The sequence below is a fragment of the Egretta garzetta genome, unplaced genomic scaffold (genome assembly GCF_000687185.1).
Source record: "Egretta garzetta isolate BGI_Z169 unplaced genomic scaffold, ASM68718v1 scaffold808, whole genome shotgun sequence".
NCBI classification, from domain to species: domain Eukaryota; kingdom Metazoa; phylum Chordata; class Aves; order Pelecaniformes; family Ardeidae; genus Egretta; species Egretta garzetta.
In genome coordinates, this window is record NW_009260482.1 from 551,436 (window position 1) to 569,521 (window position 18,086).

The window sequence follows — 18,086 nt, forward strand, 5'->3', positions numbered from 1 at the left end:
AGCTTTATAAGAGTTAGATTTATGCAGACAAATAACAGAATCAAATAATGAGGCCTGAATGCCCAATCCAAGTCAGTTCAATGCCTGAATGACCATTAGGAACTGCTGTCATCATTTATGGGCCTAAAATTTGTTTTTAGAAAGCATATGCTGAATTATTTCAAACAGCAAATCCATTGAAGAAAATTATAGATAGTTGTGAAAAATCCAGGAAGAATAAAAATGGTAATGTTTGCTAAAAGTTATTAAATGTGATTGATTTGCTGAAATCGTGTTTTTCTAGAGATGCATGAATCAGATGCAAAAGACATAGGTTTCAATTTCTTTAATGATTTAAGTAATGCAAAGTGGTGTTTTTAAACTCAGTTCCTTGGAATCAAATACAATACATCAGTCTATGACAATGCTTATTTGTATATTGAAAACTAATCTACCCTTCTGAGGTTTTAAAAAATATTTGCTCTTGAGGATATTTGATGCATTAATGCTTTAGAAAAGGTGAGGCATCTGTCCCACAAATTATCTCTAAGTGAAGGCTGAAACTCTCAGTGCATTCAGCAAGACGTTGGTAATTTATGTAATGATTTAACGCACTTGCATCCTACCTTGATACAATTATGATAGAAAAAGCTTCCCTGCTGACATTAACAGATGTTACTGTAGATAGTTTTCTTGAAGGCAGTCCAGAGGCAATCAGCAAGGAGTAAAGTTCCGTCTGCCACAGGCAAAGATTTATTCTGCCAATCAAAGACTGAAAAAGGACATTGCTGTAAACAATTTTAATTTAAAAGCCTCCACTACTCTCATTTTGCTGAAATTTTTCTTCATCCTGTTCATATCCATTCTATGTCTTTAATTAAAAAAAAGTCCTTTTTGTATTCTTCCTGTAGAACTTTGGCCCAGAAATTCAGTGATATAGTCTTCCACATGTCGCTATGTATTCAGATGTGCATCATAATTTTCATCCTGATGTTTCTCTAATGAGATAAATCAGAATATATCTTGTAAGCACCTTCGAAACTGTTGATTATGACATTCAAAATCTGAATTTATTTATACTATGCATTTTTACTTACCTCTAATGTTGCTTTTGGGAACAAAACAAACAAACAGCCCCCCCTACCAAAATAAGCCATCAACCTATTTAGCAGTAGTTGCAGGGATGGAATTTACACAAAACTGCACACACTGGAAAATAAGAAATGAGGCTACAATAACTTATTTGACAGATTCTTTGACTGATGACTGGAACTAATGGGTTCAGTGTTGGAAGTTACTCAGCAAGGGTTCCCTCCTATAAGATTTCAACATATAGCAAAGGAGCATTGACCTTGCCTTGAAATTAATGGTAGACGCTGGAGTAGAAATGTGTAAGTAAACATATCTTTTACTCAGGGAACTGGAAAGACACTGGTGTGAGGTCTGAGGACATTGCAAGCAACGTTCTTGTAGTTTGTCAAGAAGGCCTCCAAAATTTCTTTTAATTATGTATGTGAATTGGTACATTTAAAAAGTGTCAGGCTGAAATTCTTGGTTTGCTGTTCACAAAGATGAGATTTAGAGTTGTACAAGAACATACTTGCTTCATCCTTATGTCTAAAAGAGGCTGTCTATTTACTGGCAAAATTAGATATTTGGGAAAACGTTTCCTATAACAGTTTAAACCAAGATGTCATTTGGTCAGATAATATGACTCAAACATGGCTGTCTTGTAACAAGCATGCTAATTAAAAAAAGGCCTGATATTTTTAAACTAATTTTCCCAGGGGCAGGAAAGGTTTTTAGAGTATGAGCTCTGCATTCTTTCTTCATTAGCTACTGGACAAGGACTGAATTTATATGAGCAGTTGAAAAGGAGTAGAATTTTGTCAGCCATTGCTCTGGGCACTGAGAAAGACTTACCAGAAGGTTTGGGATTTTTTGGGGTTGGTTGGTTGTTTTGGGCTTTTTTGGTGTTTTTTTTTTTAGATTTTGTAGTGTGTGTTTTTTTTAATTTATTTATATTTTTTTCTGATTTTCAATGTGTCAAATCAACATTTCCTTCTGCTTATTCTTGACCACATCTTAAAACCCCTTTTCCTCTTCCTAGAGGCCAGACAATTGCAGAAGTCAGTAGTAGTTCTTTTAATGACTAGCAAGCCCAAGATAGGTTGATGAAGACAAATGTAGACATGTAAACATGTACATCTGATTGTCGTGGTTTAACCCGGATGGCAACTAAGCACCACGCAGCCGCTCGCTCACTCCCCCCCCTCCCTCAGTGGGATGGGGGAGAGAATCGGAGAAAAGAAAAAAAAAGTAAGACCCGTGGGTTGAGATAGAGACAGTTTAATAAGAGAGAAGAATAACAATAGTGATTATAATAATAATAGCTGCGATCACTCTGCCCGCGACCGACCGACCAAATAACCCCCCCCGAGCATGACGTTATATGGTATGGAATAGCTCTTTGGTCAGTTTGGGTTAGCTGTCCTAGCTGTGCTGTACTCCCAGCTTGTTATTCACCTGGCTGAGCAGGAGAAGCTCAAAAAGTCCTTGAGTAGTCTGAGCACTACTTGGCAACAGCTGAAAACATCAGTGTGTTATCAACATTCTTCTGGTACTAAATCCAAAACACAGCACTATGCTAGCTACTATGAAGAAAATTAACTCTATCCCACCCGAAACCAGGACACTGATCTGTGGAAAGACATAGAAGTCTTTATTCAATAGAGAAAAATATTTTTGGAAGTGATTGATCTCATCCTAAAATACACAGCTATTGGTCAGATGAATCACGCAATAAAGTGCATATTTTTCTCTACTGTTTGCAAATAGAACATAGAGTGAAGAGCTCAAATAACATGTTTTTAGAGTGAAGAGATCTAAGCTAGTTAAGAGTCCCAGCCTTCATATCTCATATCTTAGTTCATAAACTTTCATTACAAATATGGTTAAATAAAAGCTGTAGGATGGCTTTTAACACAGTTAAAATGCATTGTTCTGGTGTTGATGTTTTCATATAAACTATATTATAATTATTAAAAACATTAAAAGTCCAATAACAAAAAATGAATACAAATTAAAATTGAGTAAACACAGGATCCAGTTGCCGAAACATAAATGTCCAGTGCCATTTAAGATGTCTTTGGATAAAAATTAGCAACAGAATTCTGTTTCCTGACACCTGAATTCAGGCAAATGAATTTCATTTTAGTTACTTATGTTTAGACAACTGGATCCTGCTCTACAGATAGGATTCAGCTTGCAGATTGAGACATGTACATTTCATTATGTCTAAGCTCTCATTATAATCAATGGAGATCTGGTGAACAGAGCATTAAATAAAATAGCCAATGGAATCTAAACAACAGTACATCTTCATAAAATGGAAACTTAAATCCAGCAAGTTAAATAGCTCTCTAGAATTTATTGAATTTACTTACTAGGTCTACTGGATATAACAATCCTGACTGAGAAGTTTGACATTTCCTATGTCATATCAATCTGCTTCATTTGAATGCCTTGGATAATGTGGATCATCTCAATTGTCATTAAACACCCATATCACGATATCTGAATCAATGTTCTAAACTTAGAGTACTTAGTCTGTGAGTTGAATCCAATCCTAAGGTGTTAGTGATACCCGAATGGTCAAAGATAAGCAATTTTTAATTCCAACTGAACAAAAAAAAATATCAAATTACTGAATCAACAAGCTATACCAAATTATTTTTTTGTCTTGTCCATGAAGGAGTCATCCATGAATCTAGACATTTTTTTTTAACTTTTTGTTAAGGAGCTGGAGTGGGAAATTCTTTTTCATATGTCATTCAGATCTCATCCTGAGTATATTTTGGTAATCAGTACTGGTATTCTTAATGAATGCAATTATAAAGGCATTTTAAAAAGAAAAATTTTCCTGCCTTTTTTCCCCGTATGTTTTCATATGTTTCTAGTTAATGTCAAAAATAAACCCTCAATAACTTTAGTTATATTTTTTCTTTTCTTTAAATCCACCAAGGAAAAAAATAGTTACTGATATCAGTGACAGTTTGACTTTGTAACTGAAAATTAAGTGAAGGTCATATATGTTTATGGAAGAACATTAATGACAGCAAAAACAAGAATAGGAATTGGCAGCTACAGTATCAATATAAAAATGATATATTGAAGGAACATATATACACATTTTAAGGATTTTAAGGATACACATAAAGGAACATATTAACACACATATATAAAAATTAAGTAGAACTTGATTTTTTTGCAGTGCAAAAAGTTACATGGATATGCATACAGTAACCTAAGTGGCGAGCGATTTGAGGCACATGAATAATTACTGAGTTTAACAAGGAGAGACCTATTTTTTGCCTTATACTTTCCATATTCTTTTATGATTTCGTATATATATTGAAATGCAGTTGTAAACCATATATGTGCTCATGTGCTTTGACAGCTACAGTAAAACCATTACTGTTCACACAAAATGATACTAATGCCACTGCTCATATGACTGACTTTATCTTTAAATGTTAAGCATTTTCTACTGCATGTGTTACATGTCTGAAAGAGGAAGATAGGGTACAGAAGTAACAAAGCTGTTGTGTTTGAAGGACAATGACTGTATTTGGATATCACTCGGTCTTGAGAAAATAATCATGTCTCTTTAGGCTATTGGCCATTAAAAATGGCCAAGTCTTTTATTCACGATGTTACTTTCTTATTTTTTTCCTAAAATGTTTGTCTTCCTCTCAAGATGCACAGAAATTGGCTTAATGACAAAGGCTAGCTACAGAAGTGTTGAGTTCTCATTTAGATTCCATTTTTTAATTGCTGAAGAACAAGATGCTGCATAGTGAAGACAATCCTTTTATTTTCTTCAGCTCAACTGCATTACCATTCATCCTGAACATCTCGATTTCAATGTAAGGCATGGAAAAAGTGTACAGTATTGGCATGAGAGTCCACATTTGTAAGAAAGTAAAAACTCAAAGCAGAAATGTAAAATATACAGCCTTATTAATAGGGACTTTCAGATGGCTTTGAAAGAGCAAGGCTCCTGTACTGACTGAAAAGTAGGCAGAGGTCTCTAGTAATTTAATATGTGGCTAGTTCAAAATAGTAAGACACAATGCTTAGTGTTTGCACAGTTACTTACAAACCTCTTATAACACAGAGAGTTATACTCCTTACATTTGAAGGGACTTGAATCTGAAGGTTGTTCCTTACTGGTTTTGGATCACTGTAATTGCGCTGCCTCCACGGACTTGGCCCTAAATGCATACTGATATTCTGATTGTAGCTTTTTAGTTTATATTTTTCAGTATTACATCAAGCTTTTAAAGCATATAATCAGATCTCTAAAATCTAAATACTCATTAAATGTATAAATATAGAAAGAATTTTCTTTACTAAGAGACACTTAATGACTGGTTTAATCATTGGTGACCATTTATAAGGACTGAAACACTAACAAAGCTATTTTTATTTCTTAGCATTTGCTACTCCACTTCCCCAGTGTAACAGACTGCATCAGACCTTCTCTAAGTCCTGCTTTTCATTCAGCTTAAATTAGAAAAAGTGAATAAACAATGATATGGGGTAGGGAAGGCATAGCATGAAGAGATGTGAAACATAAGAAGTGGAAGCCTTTCCAAAAAGATCATCAAGCTGCCGATGAGCAGAATATGAAATGTGGATTAAATGGGCCAGCCTCCTTGTTCTCTAATGATCTGTGAAAGAAATAAACTTGCAGCAAAGTCAAGAATTATAAAGATCTTTGCCCTTGTCTGTTGTCCAAATGGACACTCTTATTGATTCTGCTTAGATCTCTTTGTTTAATGTTCCAATTATCTCCCTTTGCAGCTGCATAAGAAAGACAAAAGCTATTTCTGCACTGCCAAATGTATCCACCCTAGGGAATGGCCCCTGGTTCCAAAGCAGTGCAGACTGCGTCTACCTACCCTTTTTAAGGCTAGATCTGTCCAGAGCAGATACGCCATGGCCACACAACATAGCACTTAGTGCAGCAGCCCCTTTGGGCTGCCCCAGGGCACTATAAAATTATCTTTTGGGTGGGGGAGAAGAGAGGAAGGGGTGTTGATTTTTTCAGCTGATCTAATGTGAGGGTTTTGCTGGAATTTGAGAGTGATATATTATAAGATGAAAATGACAGTAGATGTTGCATGCTCAGGGATATTTCATTTGAATGCCTGGAGGAGTTTGAAAGTGAAACACATGTAGGAGAGCCTTTCAGGACACAGCAATGGGAATAAACAAACCTGGTTTAGTCTTGTTCATCTTGCCTTTTATGTGTAAACTCCTGAAGTGAGACACTATAACAGCATATGAAAAGAATTTCACTTTTGCAGTCACACACCTGGAATTTAATAGACATAGAAATTAATAAATTAATTCATTGATTCTCATTTATGTTTTCAGGTGGCCTAGGTCCTGTGTTGGGACAGGGAGGAGAAGCTAGATGACTGCTTTATGTCATTTCTATTACTGTTTTCTCTAAGGCTTTTGACTTCCATTTGTTCCGGGTTAGTGAACTGGTCTTTAGCTGTTTTTTCCATTTGTTTTGTCAGCACATTTAGGTTTTGATACGAAATTTTTTCCTTTAATTCAGTGGTTTATTTTGTTCAAATGGATTTTATCTGTTCCACTTTCATGCCACTAAAAATTCAATGCCTATGTTTAAGCAAGTTAGACGAGGCTTACAATATAGACAGAAATTAATGTGTTCAAAGGGCAGATCAGATGATCTAGTTAGATACATGAAGAATTTTGTCTAGAACTGCATTTTTACTTACATTCATTATAAAAAATGTCTTGCTTGAAATGAAACATTTTAGATACCTAAAGATGGCACCGCAAGACATGCGACCCTTATCTATCTATCTATTTATTTGCTGTGTTGTATCTTAAAAAAAGTTGTCTATATTCTGCAGAACAGACATATGAATAATATAGAATTTTAAAAGAAAACATAGAGACTTGTTATATATGTAAGGATTACATCATATTTCTTTTTTGGTCTTGCTCCTTTTGGATGGTTTCTGTGGCCTCCTGGTCCTTAGAGACATTCCTTTTCCCTCTCCTTTGATGCTTTAACTATTTTATATAGGTTCAGATACAATCAAGTTGGCTTTCTCCATCTTAATGCTTTGGAGGCAATTTCCTCTTCATTTTAAATTTGTCACTGGGGAAACCTTTTTCTTTCTCTCAGCCAAACAGATGGTTTTATTTTTCATTTTTTATTTTTTCAATGTTTCCACTAAAAAGGTCAAGATCATTTTTGGAAAAGTGAAGTTCTGTATTTCCTCCCATCATCTTAAAATTAAAGCATACAAATTTTCAATGGAAAGTCCTACAGGTTGTTTCAGTTGTTTCTTTTCCTTCTGAAGTGTCATCTGACTTTGGCCCTTGTCACCATAATACTTTAAATTCTTCAAGCCACCAGTGAGATTGTCCTCTGAACTTGCATGTGAAACTTCTTGGACAGCCTTGAAAGAAAAGAGTGGATTTTGGACTGATTAAGATTAAACCTCATATTGCAGTTCAGGATAGAAAGCACAAGGCAGATTATATTATTTTGGTCAAATTTCACTGAAATTTTAGTCATATAAGCCAATAACAATAGTGTAACAATTTATAGCATAGACATATATATGTGCACAGCTGTCCCACTTCAGTTACAGTGCAACTTGGTTTACTCCTAAAGTTAAATACCTGTTGATTATGAAAATTGCATTATTTTGCATTTGAAATAGGCATGCAGGAATGTGCATGTGTACTGAGAGTTACTTCTCTACAGGTTGTGTAAAACAGAATGTTTTGTAATTACTGTAGTTCAACAGTGAGTTTTAATATCATCATCCATCCAATAAAAGAACAATATTAGCATCAGAAAATCACTATTAATCCACCTGATCTCTGCTGAACAATCACTAATCAGCTGATTCATCACATTGCACTTAATGAAGAAGATGTGTCTTCTCATTACATGTAATCCAGTGATTGTTCCAAGCATGATTAGAGATTCACAGGAGTAATAGCTTTTGTGTAAGAGCTTCAGACTTGTGCTGACTGGACAACTGTAGGTTTTCTAGACTATTTTGTTTTCTGTGTATTCTGTATCCTACTAAACTATCTCTAACTGAACTGAGTCTTCTGACTGAAGGTTTCTGCATGATTAGAGCTTGCTTGGGTTTTGACAGTTTCTGATAGTATTTGTGGTCTGTATTTTTTTTAGTCCTTCAGGTAAGATGCCATATCTCTCTGATTTCCACTGGCTTCGACTTTTCAGTATCTTGTGCTGAATATTTTTCAGTTCCTGAAGTTCTTGACCTCATATCTTTACACTTCAGGCACTGAAATCTCTATCTGGAAAATCTGCTAAATATATTATTCTTTAGCATATAGGTCTGACTTGGTAAATGCATAAGAGAGCCTTGCTTCTGGATTTGTAATTACATGAGCCAGAGTTCAGTGCTGGAGAGTATTTGCTCACTGACCTCAGTGCATTAAGCTCTTTTAATGTTGTTTCCCCCTCAGTTATGGCAATTTCCATTTTCATACTCTTATTCCCCTTAGCCCCTTGACTTCACCTCCATGTACTATATCATTGTAGTTACTGAAATCCGCGTCAAAGGGTTTTTTGTCGGCATCTAAATTAACTTTAAACTTTGTCCCTATACTTGCTGGATTACCACACCACTTCCTCTTTCTTTGTTCACTTTTTATTTTTGTGGCTAAAAATCTTTTACTGTTTCTTTTAATTTCCTTTGCAAGGTCCAGCTCAGCTTGAGAGTTGGCAAGTCTCACTTTTCTCCTACATATTCTGACCTTCAAGACATAGCTTTCTATTCAGTCAGTCTGTTCTTTCTGCTCCTCATAGACTCCCAGTTTACCATTGAAAATCCTTTTTTGTACTGATGTGATCAAGGTAAGAAATGAGTAAATAGATTTCGTGTCCGAGCAATACAGCATTTACCCACATCTCAACAGCTGCAATGAAACATCACACAGAAGAGTTTATTCACTCCTTGATTGAGTATTACATGGTTCTCAGCATGAGGTGATTAGTTATTTAGTTAGGTCTTGGGTCTTTTCCTCTCAATCATTTTTCTTTTACTTGTAGTACATGTATCAGTTTTGCAACTGTGATTTAAAGTAGTTCCAAGCTTCTTTTTCAGACAGGATTTTAAACTTTACAAACCCACACAGCTTTCACTGATTCCCTTCATTTTTCAATATTTTTTCTTATTAAAATAGAAATTCATAATATTTGCTTTCATTTTTCTTTGCACCATAACTTTAACATAATATGCTCATCATCACTTAATTCAGGCTAATTTTTCTTTTTACAGTTGTATTTGGTTCTCACTACATCCTGGTCATGTATTTTAAGATACATTGTTTTTCATGTTTCTATTATTTAAAAATATTTGTATAGCACCATTTTTTTTAGAATATGGTCTTCAGTCCATATATGGGGTAACAACAATATATTAATCTTAATACCATACATAGCTCTGACGGTATTAGCACTAACTTTATCTATAGTCAAATCTGATCCTGGTTGTTTGGAACAAATATTTAACAAACTTCTTTCTACAACTGCTTAGCACTTTTCTAAAGTGTTTCTACTCTATTTTGTAAAGACTTTCTCCCCCTCCCCCCCCCCCCCTCTGTTTTTTAACAACAAAAAAAAAAAAAACAAAAAATTTCCAGGTCATTCACATCTTTAATAAAACCTTAATAAGATGTTTGGCTGGAGAACCTATCTGAGAACTTCCTTACCTACATTCCTTTGCTTTGTCCCATCAGCATGACTTTTATCCTTTCTACATTTGAAAAAGCTACTTCCCAAGCCATAGAAAACCAATAATATGTGCACAGAATTCACTGGTCCTGCAGAACCTGCTGCCCTTCCTACTCACCCCTTTCTTATCATGAGGAAATGCTTGGAACCCTTGTTCTTCAAGTAACCCACATGTACTGTGATAGATTCTTCTGTGATAGGCATAATATTTAAAAACAATTCAACTAGAATCCAGATCATACGCAGTATGTGTTCTCACATTTTAAAAGGTTCTTAAACCTCCAGTTTCCAGCAATTTGCTTAGGTAAGAACAGAAATATTTCTTTTCCTCCCACTTCCCCCCCAAAAAAAAACAAAGTTAATTTTTTTGTTAGTTACACAGAGAAAATTAAGGGTGTGTGAATTGAACACAAAGTTACTGAGAAGGATGTCATTAAAGCAAAATAAAAAATTCACCATAAAGCCCAAACCAACAGTATTTTCTATTCCTCCCTCCTTCTGCCTCTTCCTTTCAAATTCAATTACAATTAATTACAGTCAAGTGATAGTGCTGCAAAAATTCTTAGTAAACTAAGAATTTAAGCTCTGGAGCAGAAAATAGCCTTGCAGTAACATCCCAAAGTCCTATTCTTATTCAAAGCACTTGTTTATTTTGTCATAAAAATGTGAAAAAGAAGAGGAAACAAAACCTGACACTCTATACCTAGTTTAACAAGTTACATATTAAATAGCCTTCACTCAGCAGAACTGCTGTGAGACAGACATCATTTGGTGATCTATTTAATGGGTTGAAAATCCCACTGAAAGAGAGTTCATATCAAAGGTGATGAAAGAAAATGTTCAAAATGTCAGCTTTAAAGTGACCCCTGTTGTTTGTGTCTTTCTTAATCAGGGGATTAAAGATGTAAGTTAGGATGTTGCAAACGGTTAAATTTTTTTTCAGTGAATGAACTGTCTGCAGATTGACTTGTGGAGTCCTTCAGCAAATTTCAAGGCATGTGATTCACATTCAAAGGGACATGATTTAAAAATTATTCTTTAATTCCATTTTTTTGTTGCTTTTTAGTTCTACAAATGACACCTGAGATAGCTTTGCTTATGCTCATTTTAAACCTAAAATTCTCTGACTATTTTGCAGCACTTCAACTCTGCACTACTTCTCTGTGTAATTAAATTCATTCCAGGTCTTCTCGTGGACACACAGCATGAGTAGACTGTCTCTACTCAACCCTGCTGTAAGTTAGTTGGTCACTAAGGACAGGTAGGTCAGAACAGTTCAAGTGCACTGTAAGTCACACTATTCTCTAGTATAATTGCATATAGAAACTCTGTGCAGATAACCTTGCTTTCATGAGGTACTGTCAGAGCTCGGGAAGCTTGGTCATGCTTTTTCCTACCACTGGTATCACTGGACTGCTTTACTGTGCCGCATGTGAACACAACAGTCTGGCCTTAGATAAATCCTGGATTTACGGCTAAAAGGATTTTATATGCATGCTCATATGCATCTGCATGTCTCACACATGCACATGTGAAGCCTTAAGGTGAAATTATTACTATGCTTAAACTTATAGGAAAACTAATTCTATGCTAGGAACTGTTTTTTTTAATGTCTCCTGTTTATGTGCATGGGGCATCAAGAGAAAAATGAAGGAAAAACTCTTAAAGATTGGGAGGACACAGATGATATATATATACACAAGCTGGTGGAGAAGTTTGAAATCAAAGCCATCAGAAATTATTATGGTAATGCATAAAATTTAAATTGATGATATCTTCTTATTTTAGTTGTTTTTATTGTGAATGAGCTATCTATAAAAGCAGTATGTAACATTGAAAAGCAAGCAAAAACCAACAACAAAATAAGTTTTAATATGTTGACTACATCCTTGCAAACAACTATGTAGTACTCCAGAATCTTTGAAATTTCCATCTGTCCACAAAGATTAGAGTGAAAACACTTTATTAAACCATGGTTAAGTCAACGGTATTCAAAAGTTAAAAAGTACTCTTCACGTGAAAACTGTTCAATGATCCTTTATGCTCGTATTGCCAAGAACCACTCAAAATGGTCTTTTTGCAAATAACTTACAGTTAACCACATCAATATCGAACGTGTTATACTTCCAAAGCAATTCAATAGCAGAGACAAACAGTTAAAGTGCAGGAAATTCACATGCATCCCCAGTGGCAACAGATCTTCAGGGCAGTGAGCATGGGAAATAAAGAATTCTTATTTGTGTTTCTTCCAATTTCTTGCCATGTTTCCTCATCGCAGCCAGAATTGCATTGCTAAAGATTCCACAGTGGCCAGTGAAAGGATGAATGGAATTTAGTTCTCTTTTGTGAGCTGTGTGAGGAAAGAGAAAGGACACAGTAAAGCTTTTATTGACCCAACTCCAAATCCAGTGTGTCTAACTAGGAAATTGTTCATTCACATGGAAGCCAAAAAACCGTCTATGCCTCAATGTGGCTGAGACAGCAAAATCAATTCAGAAAACAACAGCTCTGTTTAGTAAGGATTCAAAGGAAGAAAATGTACCTACATCAATAAATAATATACATAATAAGGCATTTATGCTGCATAATATTTTATTAAAGTGTCAAGAAATACAAAATCATTCAGCCTCTACAAATACTGGGTTTTCATAGGCCAGAAAGCCTGAGTGATTTTTAAAATTTAAACAAAGTACTCTTAACAGACAGAAAGATTTATGCAATTTCTCCCTACTTTCCACGTAGAAATAGCTTTGCCCTTCTTTTTGCCTTGTTTGCATTGTAAAGAACACATATAGAATCACAAAATCTCAAAATGTTAAGATCTTTCATATAATCTTTCTAACCATGCCCCTGGGTTTTTTGCTGCCTACAGACCAATATTCTTAAACATGGAGACATAAACTGGTCCATACATATTTTATTTAGTCAACAACTTCTGGAAATAAGTCAATTTATGTTTATTTATATGTGTATATGAAGACGACTTTGTTTATAAATCTATATATTTCTCATGTTGTTTTTAGGGAGATTACATTTTCTAATATTTGGAAGGCTTGTCAGTTCTACACTGGTTTCTTAAGCCTTCAGATGAGCTTAATACAGGGCACAGAGTGACTTTTAGGTTTCATTTTAGGTTGGCTTAGTCACAAAGTAAAGGCAACTCAGACGGAAGAGACACCTTTTCTAAGTATCTGAGTTAAGGGGATAGGATCCAGGTACTAGAGAGGTATAAAATCTACTATTCTTCGTGCTTGGTATTAACTGACTGTTAAGAATTGTAATGTAGCTATTTTCACATTTTTCAATACTAATTTGTGTAGCAAAGCATGAATTTAGCATACTTAGCCTTTATTTTAGGTTGTAACTTCAAAATACTTGATCAGTACTGTGCAAGACATGACACCTGTTTAGGGAGAAGCATGAGATAGCCCTTGTCAAAAAAAGGAAAAGGGAAGAATGATGAACCTTGGCAGCAGAAAGCCTCAGTTGTCTCCCTTACAGCAGGGTCAAAATCCATATCTTCTCACATGTCTTCTTATCTGTGCTCCTGCTCACCTCCCCATCTGTGGCAGAGATGATCTTAGGAATTTCCACATCTTACCATGCACTTATTTATTCCCACTGCTCCAACTTTTCCTCCACCCTTTCATTCTGATTTTCATAATCATAAATTACATCCAATTTCTCTGACACTGCCTTGTGGAAGTGGTAGAGTTTTTGTTTGATATTAGATTACATGTTAAGTTATATTAAAAGTAAGAGGAAGTGCAGACTATATTGAAAACAGAAAAACTTCATGGAACAGAGGGCAGTAGTTCTAAAAAACTATTCAAAAAACCTGGTGTGATAGACTTGCAGCAGCCTGCTGGCAATTATCCTCCTTTGGATGGGATGGAATAAAATCAAAATATCGAACATGGATATACTGTATTAACTGGAGTGTTCACTTTTGCATTTGACTCACTGAAAAAAGGTTCAGTTCAACCTTTTGTAGAGTCTCTAACTCTTCACATCTAGTTGTTGCAGAAAACATTCTGATTGCTTCAGTGCATAAAAAACCCCCCAATGGTCTAGTTGTCTGCAAACTGAGGATCACACCTGTAAGCTTCCTGATGGAAGACTGCTGACAAGAATAAACATAGTGGATATTTTCACATCACATCAGTTCTCTGTGGAAAGCCTACATAACTGAATGGAAGTGTGATTTATTTACTAGGAAAAGGATAGCAAACATAATCAACTCAGTCATTCTCAGGTGGTGTTGCCTGATGGACATTTTCAGAAAAAAAGGCAGGCTGGAGAAGTAAAAATTAAAAGACCATTCTCTTTCTTTGAAACTCATTTGAAAGTAGGCCTCTGTATGCATAGACCTTTATTTTAGTGATGCAAAAAATATATCTAACATGTGGAATATTTATTAACCTCAGTTTGAAATAAGCTGGATCTTGGTTGTTGATTCCAGTTTTCCAGAACTTGTCTTATGCAAAATATTTCATATAACCAAATGTTGTTTGTACTATTGTCCTGTATTTTCAGTTCCTTCTTGTGCTGTTTTTGGCTGGGATAGAGTTAAATTTCTTCATAGTAGCCAGTATGGGGCTATGTTTTGGATTTGTGCTGAACAGTGTTGATAATACAGGGATGTTTTGGTTACTGCTGAGCAGTGCTTACACAGAGTTGAGGTCTTTTCTGCTTCTCACACCACCCCACCAGCGAGTAGGCTGGGGGTGCACGAGAAGTTGGGAGGTGACACAGCTGGGACAGCTGACCCCAACAGACCAAAGAGATATTCCATACCATATGACGTCCTGCTCAGTATGTAAGCTGAGGAAAAAGAAGGAAGAGGGGGACATTCAGAGTGATGGCATTTGCCTTCCTAAGTAACCGTTATGCATGATGGAGCCCTGCTTTCCTGGAGATGGCTAAGCCCCTGCCTGCCCATTGGAAGTAGTGAATTAATTCCTTGTTTTGCTTTGCTTGTGTGCATGGCTTTTGCTTTACCTATTAAACCGTCTTCAACTCAACCCATGAGTTTCCTCACTTTTACCCTTCTGATTCTCTCCCCCATCCCACTGGGGTGGGGGGAGTGAGTGAGCAGCTGTGTAGAGCTGAGTTACTGGCTGGGGTTGAACCATGACGGGGTTTGGGTTTTTTTTAACACTTCTATGCATTTAGTTCTTTTCCATTCTTGCGTGATTTTAAATTTATGTTTTGATGCCATTTTTATTATAGTACCATGCAAAGCTACGTTTCCCATATTTGATGCATGAAGACCACTAGGAGAGAGAGATTCATAGCATAAATTTCACTGAGGTTATATAGTTTGAGTATTGTAAGACAGGAAAGGACCAAAAGCCTCAGGGGACCTAACTCTCTGTTATTTCATGCTACAGAATTACATAATATTTATTATAAACTGATTAAGCCTGAGAATAAAACTGATTGTCTCCCCTTTCCACATCATTGCATTTAGACCACTTTTCTAGAATCTTATTGCTCTGATGGAATCCTTTTTTTAGTTCTGAGAATGTATTTAATCCTGGATGATTCATACCCATTTTTTTCTACTGCCACTATTACTCTTTAATTTAAATAACCTTCGGCTCTCACGGATGTTTAGTCACCAATGCATTTACACACAGTAATTATATCTGTTCCCAACTTCTGTTCTGCTAGACCAAACAGGTTTTATTATTGTTATCTCCTCTTAGACAATAGCTTCCCTAATCATGCCATCTGCCCTTCTTTTAACCTGTTTTGGTTTGAAATCATCTTCCTTTAGATAGGTGAATGAAACTTTACACAGTGATATCCTTTCAGGTCCTTGGCATTAATACTTTGTCTTTCAGGAAATCCTTTATTAATACAGCCCACAATCACCTCTACTTCTTCAGCAGCACATGCACAACAGTCATACACAAATACAAGTTTCAGTTACATGCTGATCAGAAATCTCCGATTTCTGCTGAGTTTGCAGATCAGCAATAATTGTCTCAATGGATCACTCTACTCATTTTTGAAATGCATCTGTCCCTGGGAGGAAGACCGTTTTAAAGAGAACAATAGCTCCATACAAGTCTTTTGAATAAGAAATAACATTATCCAGTGAAAATTTGTGTGTTTAGCAGGAAGCACAGAGCAATAGTAGTGAACAAATTTTTGGTAGCTTCATTGTAATAACTTTAATCAAAACTTATCCATGAAACTGAAATTCTATAATGCATTGCCAAAAAAAATTTTAAAAAAGGGCAAAAAAAAAAAGTGTCACTTAACAATTACATTGTGTTTCTCCAGATATGTAAGGCAGACCATCAATTTTAACATAAATAAAATTGAAGATGGAGAGTACCTAAGATTCTTTGGAAAATACAACTGGATATAAAATTATGTGAAGGATTTGACATGCCTACAACTCTGCTGAAGTTGCAGAATTTAAAGAGAAACCAGCAGAATTTAAGGACCGTTGCAGTCACAACTGAAAATTATCATTGTCTTATTTTAACTGTATCACCCATATTTCAAAATATATTTCAAGAGATGAGATGAAATGAGATGAGAAGATAAGACCTAAATCACAAGCTGAAACAAGATAGATGTACTGGATGTGAACAAAGAAACCCCCTTGTTTTGTCCCACATTGTTATTTCCTATAATTTCTGGGGGAAAGGGATAGCATATAAGAAATAACATATCTATAAAGTCAATTTCTTCTTAGCTTCTGGAACTATTTTTTTTAGGAACTTCCCAATCCTGAGTTACATTCAGACTGTTGTGTACTAGTCTTTGATGGATCTATCCTCCCTGAATTGTCAAACTGTTTTTTAAACTGCCAGTTTTAGGCTCCACAATATCTTGTGATAAGGAGTCCTACAGGCTAATTATTAATCATGTAAAATTGCTCCATTTTGTTCAATGCTGATAGACAGCTCAACCCTTGTCCCCTCCTCCTGTTTTTTTTTTTAAACTGTGAGAAAGTGAACCCCTCTTCTCTCTTTCTCTCCTTTAATTTGCTAATGATGCAAATAACTACATAGACCAATAATTTCTTTTCCAGTCATCTCTTCTGCATTCTGAAGAGTCATATTCTACTAAGCATCTAAGCTATGTGCTGTTCAGTGCCTCTGATCATCCTCTTGCCTTTTGGAGCATCTGTTCCAAGGTGAAGAAACCAGAACCTCAGGTGATATGTGGGAGCTGAGTGCACCATACAGGGCAATAATGATGACTTCTGCTTGCTCTCACTTTCTGTCCTGGTACTTCTCCATTGTACTTGCCTAATTCCGGGTGATGAGCTGATGTACGTGGAAAACTCCCTGTAATGACTCCAACATTTTCACAGGCAGTAATGGCTAGTTTAGTGTAAATTAATTTATCTTTATAATCGCTTTCTCCAGGTGAATTCGGTGTTGAATTTCATCTACCATTCTACTGCTTTCTAGTATGATATAATTTGTAGCTCTTTTTGACAGCTCAGACTTATATGTTCTAGCTATCCAAAGTAATTACCTGCAAAAGTTGTTGCCTCTTCATGCTCTCCACAGGAACATATATGAATATGCTGAAATGGAAATACCCAGTACAAATACTTGGAGGATATATTGGTAATCTCTTTCTTTTGTGAAAACTGACAATTTCTACCTATCCTTTCTTATTTTATAAGTATTCGCTGGACATTCACATAAAACTATAAGAGTTTATTTCTTTGAGAACTTCAACTAAGAAAGGAATTTTGGGAGAAGTTTTTTGAACACTCAAGTACTTTATAGAATCATAGAATAATAGAATCACTTTGGTTGGAAAAGACCTTTAAGATCATCAAATCCAACCTTCAACCTAACCCTGCCATCCCACCACTAAACCAAGTCCCTAAGCACGACATCCACCCATCTTTTAAATACCTCCAGTGATGAAGACTCTACCACCTCCCTGGGCAGCCCATTCCAGAGCCTGACAACCCTTTCGGTGAAGAAATTTTTCCTAATGTCTAGCCTAAACCTGCCCTGGCACAGTTTCAAACCATTCCCCCTCATCCTATCATCTGTTACCAGGGAGAAGAGGCTGACCCCCACCTCACTACAGCCTCCTTTCAGGTAGTTGTAGAGGGCGATCAGGTCTCCCCTCAGCACCCTCTTCTCCAGACTAAATAACCCCAGTTCCTTCAGCTGCTACTCCTAAGACTTGTGCTCCAGACCCCTCACCAGCTTTGTGGCTCTCCTCTGGACATGTTCCAGCAACGCAACATCTTTCTTGTAGTGAGGGGCCCAAAACTGAACAC